At 42.4% G+C, this 12,377-nt stretch overlaps 12 non-coding genes across 12 annotated transcripts; all 12 read right to left on the reverse strand.

The window, feature by feature from the left end:
• Positions 1-131: 131 nt before the first annotated feature.
• On the reverse strand, positions 132-204 carry TRNAF-GAA (transfer RNA phenylalanine (anticodon GAA)). The gene has a single exon. It is a non-coding gene; the product is annotated as a tRNA-Phe (tRNA).
• Positions 205-800: 596 nt separating this feature from the next.
• Positions 801-872, reverse strand: TRNAF-GAA (transfer RNA phenylalanine (anticodon GAA)). The gene has a single exon. It is a non-coding gene; the product is annotated as a tRNA-Phe (tRNA).
• A 1,294-nt stretch (positions 873-2,166) lies between these two features.
• Positions 2,167-2,239, reverse strand: TRNAF-GAA (transfer RNA phenylalanine (anticodon GAA)). The gene has a single exon. It is a non-coding gene; the product is annotated as a tRNA-Phe (tRNA).
• Positions 2,240-2,381: 142 nt separating this feature from the next.
• On the reverse strand, positions 2,382-2,451 carry TRNAV-GAC (transfer RNA valine (anticodon GAC)). The gene has a single exon. It is a non-coding gene; the product is annotated as a tRNA-Val (tRNA).
• A 600-nt stretch (positions 2,452-3,051) lies between these two features.
• On the reverse strand, positions 3,052-3,124 carry TRNAF-GAA (transfer RNA phenylalanine (anticodon GAA)). The gene has a single exon. It is a non-coding gene; the product is annotated as a tRNA-Phe (tRNA).
• A 142-nt stretch (positions 3,125-3,266) lies between these two features.
• Positions 3,267-3,339, reverse strand: TRNAF-GAA (transfer RNA phenylalanine (anticodon GAA)). Its single transcript has one exon. It is a non-coding gene; the product is annotated as a tRNA-Phe (tRNA).
• Positions 3,340-3,482: 143 nt separating this feature from the next.
• TRNAF-GAA (transfer RNA phenylalanine (anticodon GAA)) lies at positions 3,483-3,555 on the reverse strand. The gene has a single exon. It is a non-coding gene; the product is annotated as a tRNA-Phe (tRNA).
• Positions 3,556-4,151: 596 nt separating this feature from the next.
• TRNAF-GAA (transfer RNA phenylalanine (anticodon GAA)) lies at positions 4,152-4,224 on the reverse strand. The gene has a single exon. It is a non-coding gene; the product is annotated as a tRNA-Phe (tRNA).
• An 813-nt stretch (positions 4,225-5,037) lies between these two features.
• Positions 5,038-5,110, reverse strand: TRNAF-GAA (transfer RNA phenylalanine (anticodon GAA)). Its single transcript has one exon. It is a non-coding gene; the product is annotated as a tRNA-Phe (tRNA).
• Positions 5,111-5,252: 142 nt separating this feature from the next.
• TRNAF-GAA (transfer RNA phenylalanine (anticodon GAA)) lies at positions 5,253-5,325 on the reverse strand. Its single transcript has one exon. It is a non-coding gene; the product is annotated as a tRNA-Phe (tRNA).
• Positions 5,326-8,022: 2,697 nt separating this feature from the next.
• On the reverse strand, positions 8,023-8,095 carry TRNAF-GAA (transfer RNA phenylalanine (anticodon GAA)). The gene has a single exon. It is a non-coding gene; the product is annotated as a tRNA-Phe (tRNA).
• Positions 8,096-8,238: 143 nt separating this feature from the next.
• Positions 8,239-8,311, reverse strand: TRNAF-GAA (transfer RNA phenylalanine (anticodon GAA)). The gene has a single exon. It is a non-coding gene; the product is annotated as a tRNA-Phe (tRNA).
• Between the last annotated feature and the right edge of the window lie 4,066 nt (positions 8,312-12,377).

The following is a 12,377-nucleotide window of genomic DNA, read 5'->3' on the forward strand; positions in this document are numbered from 1 at the left end:
ATGTGAAGCCGTATATGGGGTGATAGGTTGGGGAAAAAAAGAGCATCAAGTGTTCTTGAAGAACAACACCTGATAATGAAAGATTCTGCTGGTAAATTGCTATTCTGTAACAAAAAGACAGCAACTAAACATGCCGTAACCCGGGATCGAACCACAGACCTTTAGAGCTTCAGTCTAATGCTCTCCCAACTGAGCTATTGCGGCTAAGTCTGACATTTGGAAAGTCTTTTTTGGTGTTTAAGATAAGGCAAACTGAAAGAACATCAAGTGTCCTAGAGGGCGAAACCTGAAAATGAAAGTTTCTGCTGCTAAATTTCTTTTTGCTGAATTGCTACTCAGTAGGAAAATGCAAACACCCAAACATGTGGAAACCCACGATCGTACTAGGGACTTTAAGGTCTTCAGTCTATTGCTCTCACAACTGAGCTATTTTGGCAAGCTATACTGATAAGAATGTCTTTTTTTGGAGCTAAAGATTTTGCAAACTGAAAAAACATAAAATACTCTTCAAGATCAAAACCTGAACACAACAGTTTTTGCTGCTAAATTGCTATTCAGTAGCAAAAGCAAACACCCAACCATGCTAAACCCCAGGATTGAACAAGACACCCTTAGATCTTCAGTCTAATGTTCTCACAACTGAGCTATTTCGCCAAGCTCTACTAATAAGAAATTCTTTTAATGGGGCTAATAATAATGCAAACTGTAATAACATGAAATGATCTTGAAGACCAGAACCTGAACACGGCAGTTTCTGCTGCTAAATTGCTATTCTGTAACAGAAAAACAGCAACTAAATATGCCGAAACCCGGATCGAACCAGGGACCTTTAGATCTTCAGTCTAACGCTCTCCCAACTGAGCTATTTCGGCTAATTGTGAAAGATGTGAAGCCGTATTTGGGGTTTTAGGTTGGGGAAAAAAAGAGCATCAAGTGTTCTTGAAGAACAACACCTGATAATGAAAGATTCTGCTGGTAAATTGCTATTCTGTAACAAAAATACAGCAACTAAACATACCGTAACCCTGGATCGAACCACGGAGCTTTAGAGCTTCAGTCTAATGCTCTCCCAACTGAGATATTGCGGCTAAGTCTGACATTTGGAAAGTCTTTTTTGGTGTTTAAGATAAGGCAAACTGAAAGAACATCAAGTGGCCTAGAGGGCGAAACCTGAAAATGAAAGTTTCTGCTGCTAAATTTCTTTTTGCTGAATTGCTACTCAGTATGAAAATGCAAACACCCAAACATGTGGAACCCACGATCGTACTAGGGACTTTAAGGTCTTCAGTCTATTGCTCTCACAACTGAGCTATTTTGGCAAGCTATACTGAAAAGAATGTCTTATTTTGAAGCTCAAGATTTTGCAAACTGAAAAAACATAAAATACTCTTCAAGATCAAAACCTGAACACAACAGTTTTTGCTGCTAAATTGCTATTCAGTAGCAAAAGCAAACACCCAACCATGCTAAACCCCAGGATTGAACAAGACACCCTTAGATCTTCAGTCTAATGTTCTCACAACTGAGCTATTTCGCCAAGCTCTACTAATAAGAAATTATTTTATTAGGGCTAATAATAATGCAAACTGTAATAACATGAAATGTTCTTGAAGACCAGAACCTGAACACGGCAGTTTCTGCTGCTAAATTGCTATTCTGTAACAAAAAAAACAGCAACTAAATATGCCGTAACCCGGGATCAAACCAGGGACCTTTAGATCTTCCGTCTAACGCTCTCCCAACTGCGCTATTTTGGCTAATTGTGAAAGATGTGAAGTCTTATTTGGGGTTTTAGGTTGGGGAAAAAAAGAGCATCAAGTGTTCTTGAAGAGCAACACCTCATAATGAAAGATTCTGCAGGTAAGATCAAAGATCAAGATCAAAACTAGAACACAACAGTTTTTGCTGCTAAATTGCTATTCAGTAGCAAAAGCAAACACCCAACCATGCTAAACCCCAGGATTGAACAAGACACCCTTAGATCTTCAGTCTAATGTTCTCACAACTGAGCTATTTCGCCAAGCTCTACTAATAAGAAATTCTTTTAATGGGGCTAATAATAATGCAAACTGTAATAACATGAAATGATCTTGAAGACCAGAACCTGAACACGGCAGTTTCTGCTGCTAAATTGCTATTCTGTAACAGAAAAACAGCAACTAAATATGCCAAAACCCGGGATCGAAACAGGGACCTTTAGATCTTCAGTCTAACGCTCTCCCAACTGAGCTATTTCGGCTAATTGTGAAAGATGTGAAGCCGTATTTGGGGTTTTACGTTAGGAAAAAAAGAGCATCAAGTGTTCTTGAAGAACAACACCTGATAATGAAAGATTCTGCTGGTAAATTGCTATTCTGTAACAAAAATACAGCAGCTAAACATGCCGAAACCTGGGATTGAACCAGGTACCTTTAGATCGTCAGTCTAATGCTCTCCCAAATGAGCTATTGCGGGTAAATCTGACATTTGGAAAGTCTTTTTTGGTGTTTAAGATAAGGCAAACTGAAAGAACATTAAGTGTCCTAGAGGGCGAAACCTGAAAATAAAAGTTTCTGCTGCTAAATTTCTTTTTGCTGAATTGCTACTCAGTAACAAAATGCAAACACCCAAACATGTGGAAACCCACGATCGTACTAGGGATTTTAAGGTCTTCAGTCTATTGCTCTCACAACTGAGCTATTTTGGCAAGCTATACTGATAAGAATGTTTTTTTTTTTGAGCTAAAGATTTTGCAAACTGAAATAACATAAAATGTTTTTCAAGATCAAAAACTGAACACAACAGTTTTTGCTGCTAAATTGCTATTCAGTAGCAAAAGCAAACACCCAACCATGCTAAACCCCAGGATTGAACAAGACACCCTTAGATCTTCAGTCTAATGTTCTCACAACTGAGCTAATTCGCCAAGCTCTACTAATAAGAAATTATTTTATTGGGGCTAATAATAATGCAAACTGTAATAACATGAAATGATCTTGAAGACCAGAACCTGAACACGGCAGTTTCTGCTGCTAAATTGCTATTCTGTAACAAAAAAACAGCAACTAAATATGCCGAAAACCAGGATTGAACCAGGGACCTTTAGATCTTCAGTCTAACGCTCTCCCAACTGAGCTATTTCGGCTAATTGTGAAAGATGTGAAGTCGTATTTGGGGTTTTAGGTTAGGAAAAAAAGAGCATCAAGTGTTTTTGAAGAACAACACCTGATAATGAAAGATTCTGCTGGTAAATTGCTATTCTGTAACAAAAGTACAGCAACTAAACATGCCGAAACCCGGGATCGAACCAAGGACCTTTAGATCTTCAGTCTAATGCTCTCCTGACTGAGCTATCTTGGCTAATTGTGAAAGATGTGAAGCCGTATATGGGGTGATAGGTTGGGGAAAAAAAGAGCATCAAGTGTTCTTGAAGAACAACACCTGATAATGAAAGATTCTGCTGGTAAATTGCTATTCTGTAACAAAAAGACAGCAACTAAACATGCCGTAACCCGGGATCGAACCACAGACCTTTAGAGCTTCAGTCTAATGCTCTCCCAACTGAGCTATTGCGGCTAAGTCTGACATTTGGAAAGTCTTTTTTGGTGTTTAAGATAAGGCAAACTGAAAGAACATCAAGTGTCCTAGAGGGCGAAACCTGAAAATGAAAGTTTCTGCTGCTAAATTTCTTTTTGCTGAATTGCTACTCAGTATGAAAATGCAAACACCCAAACATGTGGAAACCCACGATCGTACTAGGGACTTTAAGGTCTTCAGTCTATTGCTCTCACAACTGAGCTATTTTGGCAAGCTATACTGATAAGAATGTCTTTTTTTGGAGCTAAAGATTTTGCAAACTGAAAAAACATAAAATACTCTTCAAGATCAAAACCTGAACACAACAGTTTTTGCTGCTAAATTGCTATTCAGTAGCAAAAGCAAACACCCAACCATGCTAAACCCCAGGATTGAACAAGACACCCTTAGATCTTCAGTCTAATGTTCTCACAACTGAGCTATTTCGCCAAGCTCTACTAATAAGAAATTCTTTTATTAGGGCTAATAATAATGCAAACTGTAATAACATGAAATGATCTTGAAGACCAGAACCTGAACACGGCAGTTTCTGCTGCTAAATTGCTATTCTGTAACAGAAAAACAGCAACTAAATATGCTGAAACCCGGGATCGAACCAGGGATCTTTAGATCTTCAGTCTAACGCTCTCCCAACTGAGCTATTTCGGCTAATTGTGAAAGATGTGAAGCCGTATTTGGGGTTTTAGGTTAGGAAAAAAAGAGCATCAAGTGTTCTTGAAGAACAACACCTGATAATGAAAGATTCTGCTGGTAAATTGCTATTCTGTAACAAAAATACAGCAGCTAAACATGCCGAAACCTGGGATTGAACCAGGGACCTTTAGATCTTCAGTCTAATGCTCTCCCAAACGAGCTATTGCGGGTAAGTCTGACATTTGGAAAGTCTTTTTTGGTGTTTAAGATAAGGCAAACTGAAAGAACATCAAGTGTCCTAGAGGGCGAAACCTGAAAATAAAAGTTTCTGCTGCTAAATTTCTTTTTGCTGAATTGCTACTCAGTAACAAAATGCAAACACCCAAACATGTGGAAACCCACGATCGTACTAGGGATTTTAAGGTCTTCAGTCTATTGCTCTCACAACTGAGCTATTTTGGCAAGCTATACTGATACGAATGTTTTTTTTTTTGGAGCTAAAGATTTTGCAAACTGAAATAACATAAAATGTTTTTCAAGATCAAAAACTGAACACAACAGTTTTTGCTGCTAAATTGCTATTCAGTAGCAAAAGCAAACACCCAACCATGCTAAACCCCAGGATTGAACAAGACACCCTTAGATCTTCAGTCTAATGTTCTCACAACTGAGCTAATTCGCCAAGCTCCACTAATAAGAAATTATTTTATTGGGGCTAATAATAATGCAAACTGTAATAACATGAAATGATCTTGAAGACCAGAACCTGAACACGGCAGTTTCTGCTGCTAAATTGCTATTCTGTAACAAAAAAACAGCAACTAAATATGCCGAAACCCATGATTGAACCAGGGACCTTTAGATTTTCAGTCTAACGCTCTCCCAACTGAGCTATTTCAGCTAACTGTGAAAGATGTGAAGTCGTATTTGGGGTTTTAGGTTAGGAAAAAAAGAGCATCAAGTGTTCTTGAAGAACAACACCTGATAATAAAAGATTCTGCTGGTAAATTGCTATTCTGTAACAAAAGTACAGCAACTAAACATGCCGAAACCCGGGACCGAACCAGGGACCTTTAGATCTTCAGTCTAATGCTCTCCTGACTGAGCTATCTTGGCTAATTGTGAAAGATGTGAAGCCGTATATGGGGTTTTAGGTTGGGGAAAAAAAGAGCATCAAGTGTTCTTGAAGAACAACACCTGATAATGAAAGATTCTGCTGGTAAATTGCTATTCTGTAACAAAAATACAGCAACTGAACATGCCGTTACCCGGGATCGAACCACAGACCTTTAGAGCTTCAATCTAATGCTCTCCCAACTGAGCTATTGCGGCTAAGTCTGACATTTGGAAAGTGTTTTTTGGTGTTTAAGATAAGGTAAACTGAAAGAACATCAAGAGTCCTAGAGGTCGAAACCTGAAAATAAAAGTTTCTGCTGCTAAATTTCTTTTTGCTGAATTGCTACTCAGTAACAAAATGCAAACACACAAACATGTGGAAACCCACGATCGTACTAGGGACTTTAAGGTTTTCAGTCTATTGCTCTCACAACTGAGCTATTTTGGCAAGCTATACTGATAAGAATGTCTTTTTTTTGGAGCTAAAGATTTTGCTAACTGAAATAACATAAAATGCTTTTCAAGATCAAAACCTGAACACAACAGTTTTTGCTGCTAAATTGCTATTCAGTAGAAGTAGAAAGGTAATGAGAATCTGCGCAAATGTTACCGGTGCAGCTAAAATCTATAGTTCACAGTGCATATCCCTTTGCACCAAAAATTATGACAGATATAGTATAGAAGTTGAAAAATAGATCAAAGCGCTCCAATAACACCCAAGGTTATGAATGTACACCAAACAGTGAAAAAAATAAATTAATAGCAGTACCGTAATATATAATATCGATACACAATTATTAGACTTTGTAATTGATTTGTAGTTCCTTTACCTAAAAGAGCTTATTACGGCTCAAAAGGGGAATAGAAAAGAGAAAGTGCAATAGTGCAAATTATCTTTTTTTACAATAAAGAATTTATTTGATCCATCACACTTGTACCTAACGAAAATCAGTCACTGGCGTATAGATATCCTCATAGGCAATAACAGCAGCTGGTGACAGAATCTCTGAAGGTTGTAAAACAAGACTCCACGGATGGATATTTCAATACCAAGATGTAACCCCTTCACACCTATATGAGTATGAATCACTCGTGGGGAGTATAAGTGATAAAAAAGTGCAATAGTGCAATTAACCTTTTTAAAAGCATACACATTTATTTTTAAAACATCGCACTTACACCAACACAGACGTTAAAGAACACAAAAACGTGTCTCCAAATGGATTCAGCAGCAGCAGGAAACAGGGTTCTGAATGCTCCAGATGGAAAATGGAACCAAGGATAGGGGCTCCGGAAACCACGGTCCAGGTCAGCAACCCGATGCCAGCTGAAGATGTAAGTCCACACAGAGTACACCAGGGAGATACATACGCTTAACGCGTTTCAGACACAGTTTGTCCTTCCTCAGAAGCGTAATAACAGCTCTCCCAAACATCCTACTTATACCCTAACTAATACAACATCAGCTGTACTACATTTCCGCTAATCGGAACAATATCCACGGTGCGCATGCGCCCGATGCTTTCCCGGCCGGATCCAGTATGGCCGTGCGTTCCATTTCACCGGAAGTGTCCGCATTGCGGTCCTGAGTCCGGAAACTGTTGTAGTGATGCGTTCCAAAGCGGTGGGGATCATCTTTTCGTTAGTTTGTAGTCATCCCAGTCATTTAGCAGCATTCATATATTATAGGGTAACATATTAAAACTAGATAAAAGCGGTGTTGTCCATAAAATTCATTACCTCCAAAAAAATAAAAACATTATAAAAAATATATTAATAAGCAGCAAATTTATAAACATCATAATAATACTCGCAGCAGTTTTCAAAGGAAAGGGAAGGAGAGGCAAGCTGAACCATATATAGAGAAAATATATAAAGGAGATACGGCCATCTAATGAACATATAAGGCTAACCTAAAAAGCATTTCAACTCGAAGTCCCCATTGAGACCATTGGGTCCAAGGGTCCCCAAGTGATGTATCCATCTCATTTCTGATTGGGATAATCTTTTATCAATATTCTTAGTACGCCAATTAGGTTGTATTTGCTGTATCCCAAAAAAATTCCATATGTGACACTCATTTGTATTATGGACTAATTTAAAATGGTTCGAAACGGTATGTGTTACCAGTCCTTTCCGAATATTGTAAATATGCTCAGCAGCTCTCACCTTTAAACATCTGGTGGTTTTTCCGACATAAAAATAACCACAGGAACATTCCAAGACATAAATAATATTTTTAGAATGGCAAGTAATGAACTCCTTTATTTCTACCGATTTGCCATTAATCAGTATATTAGTGAATTTTTTCTCTTTACTTTTAACGGTTTTGCACATTAGGCAATCACCACAACGGTGGTAGCCCTTGGTGCGTATACTTTGTCTTGGGTTCCGTTCAATATGGCTTTTCACCAAATGATTTTTCAAAGAGGGGGCCTTTTTATAAATAAAGATGGGTTTATCTGGGATAACACCTCCCAATATGGTATCTTGTTTAAGTAATTTCCAATTAGTACTAAAAATATTCTCTATTTCTTTATGTCTAGCATTAAAGCTCTACTAATAAGAAATTATTTTAATGGGGCTAATAATAATGCAAACTGTAATAACATGAAATGATCTTGAAGACCAGAACCTGAACACGGCAGTTTCTGCTGCTAAATTGTTATTCTGTAACAGAAAAACAGCAACTAAATATGCCGAAACCCGGGATCGAACCAGGGACCTTTAGATCTTCAGTCTAACGCTCTCCCAACTGAGCTATTTCGGCTAATTGTGAAAGATGTGAAGCCGTATTTGGGGTTTTAGGTTGGGAAAAAAAAGAGCATCAAGTGTTCTTGAAGAACAACACCTGAAAATGAAAGATTCTGCTGGTAAATTGCTATTCTGTAACAAAAATACAGCAACTAAACATGCCGTAACCCGGGATCGAACCACGGACCTTTAGAGCTTCAGTCTAATGCTCTCCCAACTGAGATATTGCGGCTAAGTCTGACATTTGGAAAGTCTTTTTTGGTGTTTAAGATAAGGCAAACTGAAAGAACATCAAGTGTCCTAGAGGGCGAAACCTGAAAATGAAAGTTTCTGCTGCTAAATTTCTTTTTGCTGAATTGCTACTCAGTATGAAAATGCAAACACCCAAACATGTGGAAACCCACGATCGTACTAGGGACTTTAAGGTTTTCAGTCTATTGCTCTCACAACTGAGCTATTTTGGCAAGCTATACTGATAAGAATGTCTTTTTTTGGAGCTAAAGATTTTGCAAACTGAACAAACATAAAATACTTTTCAAGATCAAAACCTGAACACGGGGGGCGTGGTTTGGCTGCTGAGGGAGAAGGACGTGCGGCCTGAGAGCTCCTGCATATTACCCTGCTTAAAGCTCGTTTTATACTATCTGGGCTCACCCACCTTCTTTTATTTCTCTCTCCTGCCGCCCTTAAACCATCTGAGCTGCCCTGGGGGGACACCGCGGAATCGGGGAGTGCTTTTTAGCGCTCCTGCGGGTTGCGGCCCTCCCCCCAGACTGACGCCGGGGCCTGGAGTAATTACGGATCCTGACTAGTGCCTCTGGAGCCGCGTTGACGCACGGACACCCTCCCCGACGATCCTGGGACCCTTGGTGCGGCTGGCTGGACACCCAACTTGCCCTACTTACCCCCAGGGACGCGGCGCTGTCGGTCTCTGGTGCTCCGGACAGCGGGATCTACAGCGGAGGCGCACGCCATCTTGCAGGGACTCGGAAGACACGAGGCGGCTGACGGCGGCGCAAGACACCTGACCTGCCGCTCTCCTCAACAGCGCCGCAGCATTCTGCGGTGGGGACACCCGTGGCGGATCCCCGGCGAGCCGGGGCGGGAACCGGTGGCCGAGAGGTAAGAGGTGCCTTTCCTGGCCTCTTGAAAAACCCGGCCTGTGCCTCTGCGAGTGCCCCTTCCTTATTCTCTCTGGGGCTCTCTGCCCCCAAACACACGCGTCCCAGTCTTCCTGTCCCCGCGCTCGGGCATTGGTGGGGGAGAGCCGCGGAATCGGGAGGAGGCTCAGGCCTGCTCTGCGGGTTGCGGCCCTCTCGCCTTGCAGGAGCCGGGGACTAAATTCTGGTTGTACTCCCGGACGGGAGGGGGAGCTGCACATTGTTTCTATTTTTTTTTATTTTTTTTTTCTCTTCTTCACTTTTTTTTTTGTGTGCTGGCATATACACCTGTGCTTCCCTCTCTATACCTCTCTACACCCCTCACCACCTGGGCCCCCCCTGTGCGGTCGCAGCCTGTGAGGGCGGAACATTTGAGGCCTCCGGACGGAGGTAATTTATGGAAGCGGCCTTACGGGTGCTCCGGGGACGGTAGAGGGCCTGAAGCCACGCATCGGTGGATCCTTTATGGTCTGAAATACCTTTTCAAACCCCTGACCTGAAATCTCCCCACTGGCCCCCACACTCTCGGGATCGGGAGACGGCCGCACAGACACTCGTGACCTTTAACCGGGGCACGCAGGGTTCGGCCGAGTCGTGGCTTCTGTGACCCTCGCCCTCCGACTGCTTCCTAACGGCCGCCGGTGTCAGCGCGGCTTCCCCACCGGGAATATGTGAGCCCCAAAAGCGGAATATGGCCAACAGGGTTCTATATGCTGCCGCACTGCTGACTTCGGTGTTTCCAGGCATTCGCCTGACATATATTATGCTACAATAAGACCAAACCACGCAGAGGGGATAGCGGGTTGAGCTTCTAATTGGGATATGTCCTAATGTTCTCTTCCTCGGGGCTCTGTTCTGGACTCTGTTCTCTTCACTTAGACAAATGACAAGACGGCGCCGCTCTGGTAAAGCATCAAAAGCTAAATCCGCAACCACACAAGCCGCAGCCTTCCATACTCTATTTGGCACCCCCGTCCCTGACCCTATCACCTCCACCACTCTCACTGACCACCTGCCGCCAATCGTCATGGAGGATGCCGGGGTCCCGCCCTCTCCAAAACATCGCCAAGCTGGGCCTGCCAGTAAAGACTCTGCCGACATGGCGGCAGTCCTCATACAACTACGCTCTCTTCCGACTCGCCAGGACATTCAACAAGATTTATCCAATATGGAAAAAAGAATCCATGATTCCCTACAAGCGAGTCTCTCCACTATCCAATCTGATCTCACGCAAGTAGCAAACAGAGTGGTTGACCTGGAAGATCATAGAGATGAAGCGGACTCTAAGCTCGCAGACCTCCATGATCTTGTATCCCGATACTCACATACCACCACTGAAATGAGGCGTAGACTGGATGATATGGATAACAGAGGGAGGCGGAATAACTTGAGGGTAAAAGGTCTACCCGAAGATGTGCTACCCCAGGGCCTGGTTGCAGCATTGACTACAATATTTAACGACCTTCTTGGTGCCGACCCCAGCTCTCAAATAGTGTTTGACAGAGCACATCGGGCACTACGACCAAGGGGAGCACCTACGGAGCGGCCTAGAGATGTCATCTGCCGGCTACATTACTTCCAGGTGAAAGAGACTATCCTACAGAAATCCAGACAAGCCTCGACCATAGATTTTAAGGGCCACCACATCCAGATTTTCCAGGACCTATCCTGGATGACTTTACAACAGAGGCGTCTCCTCCACCCCCTCACGGAAGCTCTTCGGAAGAAGGATATCAGATTCCGCTGGGGCTTTCCTCTAAGCGTCCAAGTTACCCGCGATGGGAACCGATATGTCCTGGAAGACTATGATGGCGTCCCAGCATTCTGCACGGCACTGGGCCTACCGGTAATTTCACTGCCAAATTGGACAGGCCCTCTGCAGCTTCCCACTACGGCATTACCCCGCAGGGAACCTTGGAAAAGAGTGGACGCCTCCAGACGATGCAACCGGGCGGGCAGGCCTAATGAAACATCTGAAACCTCATGACTGCGTCTGCCACCCTAAATTGTGATATCCTTTTTTATGCTACCTTACTGAATGCTCACATTGATCTTTTTTATAGGTTGTTTCAAATATGAGCTTCAATTACCCTGAGAATGCCTACCACTCCCTCACTATTAGAAGTTATTAACGTAATTAACTTGGGAGGTTTCTTGTGGGCCGTATGGGATTAGGTGGCGAGATGGAGGGAGGCGGTTGATTGATTTCCCTCCTCCCATCTCCTTCCTGACCATGATGTATCCCTTTCAAATACCTCTTTACTTAACTATCTAATATTGTTGAACCCGCTGTTACCCTTTGGACCCCCTTCTCTGCTGTATATTTCTTAGACCATGGGATGCTTAATTTATACCCATGGCTATCAATGCAGAGACTACTACTATATGTTGTTGTCTATGTCTATGTCTCTTTTTTGGTTTCTCCTTTTCTTTTTCTATGTTAATATACCTATGTCTTCCTTTCTTTCCTCATGTGTTTACCCGACTACCCCCCCCCTTCTTTGTGCCACTACCAATTTCAGGTTACTTATGATCCAGCACTGTGTCAGAGTCAGAGTCGTAGTCCTGGTATATCGTTAAGTCAGTTGATCCCTATACTTTTTATGTATGGCTAGCCTAAAAATTGTTTCCTACAATGTGAAGGGTTTAAATATCCCTGAAAAGAGGTCGGGCCTGCTACATACCTTACATACTGATGGGGCAGAGGTTATTTTCTTACAGGAGACGCATTTCAAACGGGAGGCCTCCCCTGGTCTTCGCTCCCGTCACTTCCCCAATGGTTATTTTAACGATTATTCTGGGGCGAAGGCTAGGGGTGTTGCTATTCTTTTTGCCAAACATCTAAGATTGCTGGATGTCTCCGAAATGTTGATAGGTGATGGGAGGGGGATTTTGGTTAGAGCTACTATAGCCCATCAGACATTTACCTTTGTAAATCTCTACCTTCCTAACCGAGGCCAAACTCGGTTTCTTAAAGACTCACTAGAACTAATCGAGCAAAACCTGATGGGCACTTTGGTAGTGGGAGGAGATCTTAATTGGGTCCTTGAACTTTGCTTAGATTCCTCCTCTGGGTCTCCACGGAACACTCTTAAAGAGTCCAGACGATTTAGAGCTGTTCTACATGATTTTCAACTA

Source organism: Pseudophryne corroboree, chromosome 4, assembly GCF_028390025.1.
Source record: "Pseudophryne corroboree isolate aPseCor3 chromosome 4, aPseCor3.hap2, whole genome shotgun sequence".
In the NCBI taxonomy this organism is placed as follows: domain Eukaryota; kingdom Metazoa; phylum Chordata; class Amphibia; order Anura; family Myobatrachidae; genus Pseudophryne; species Pseudophryne corroboree.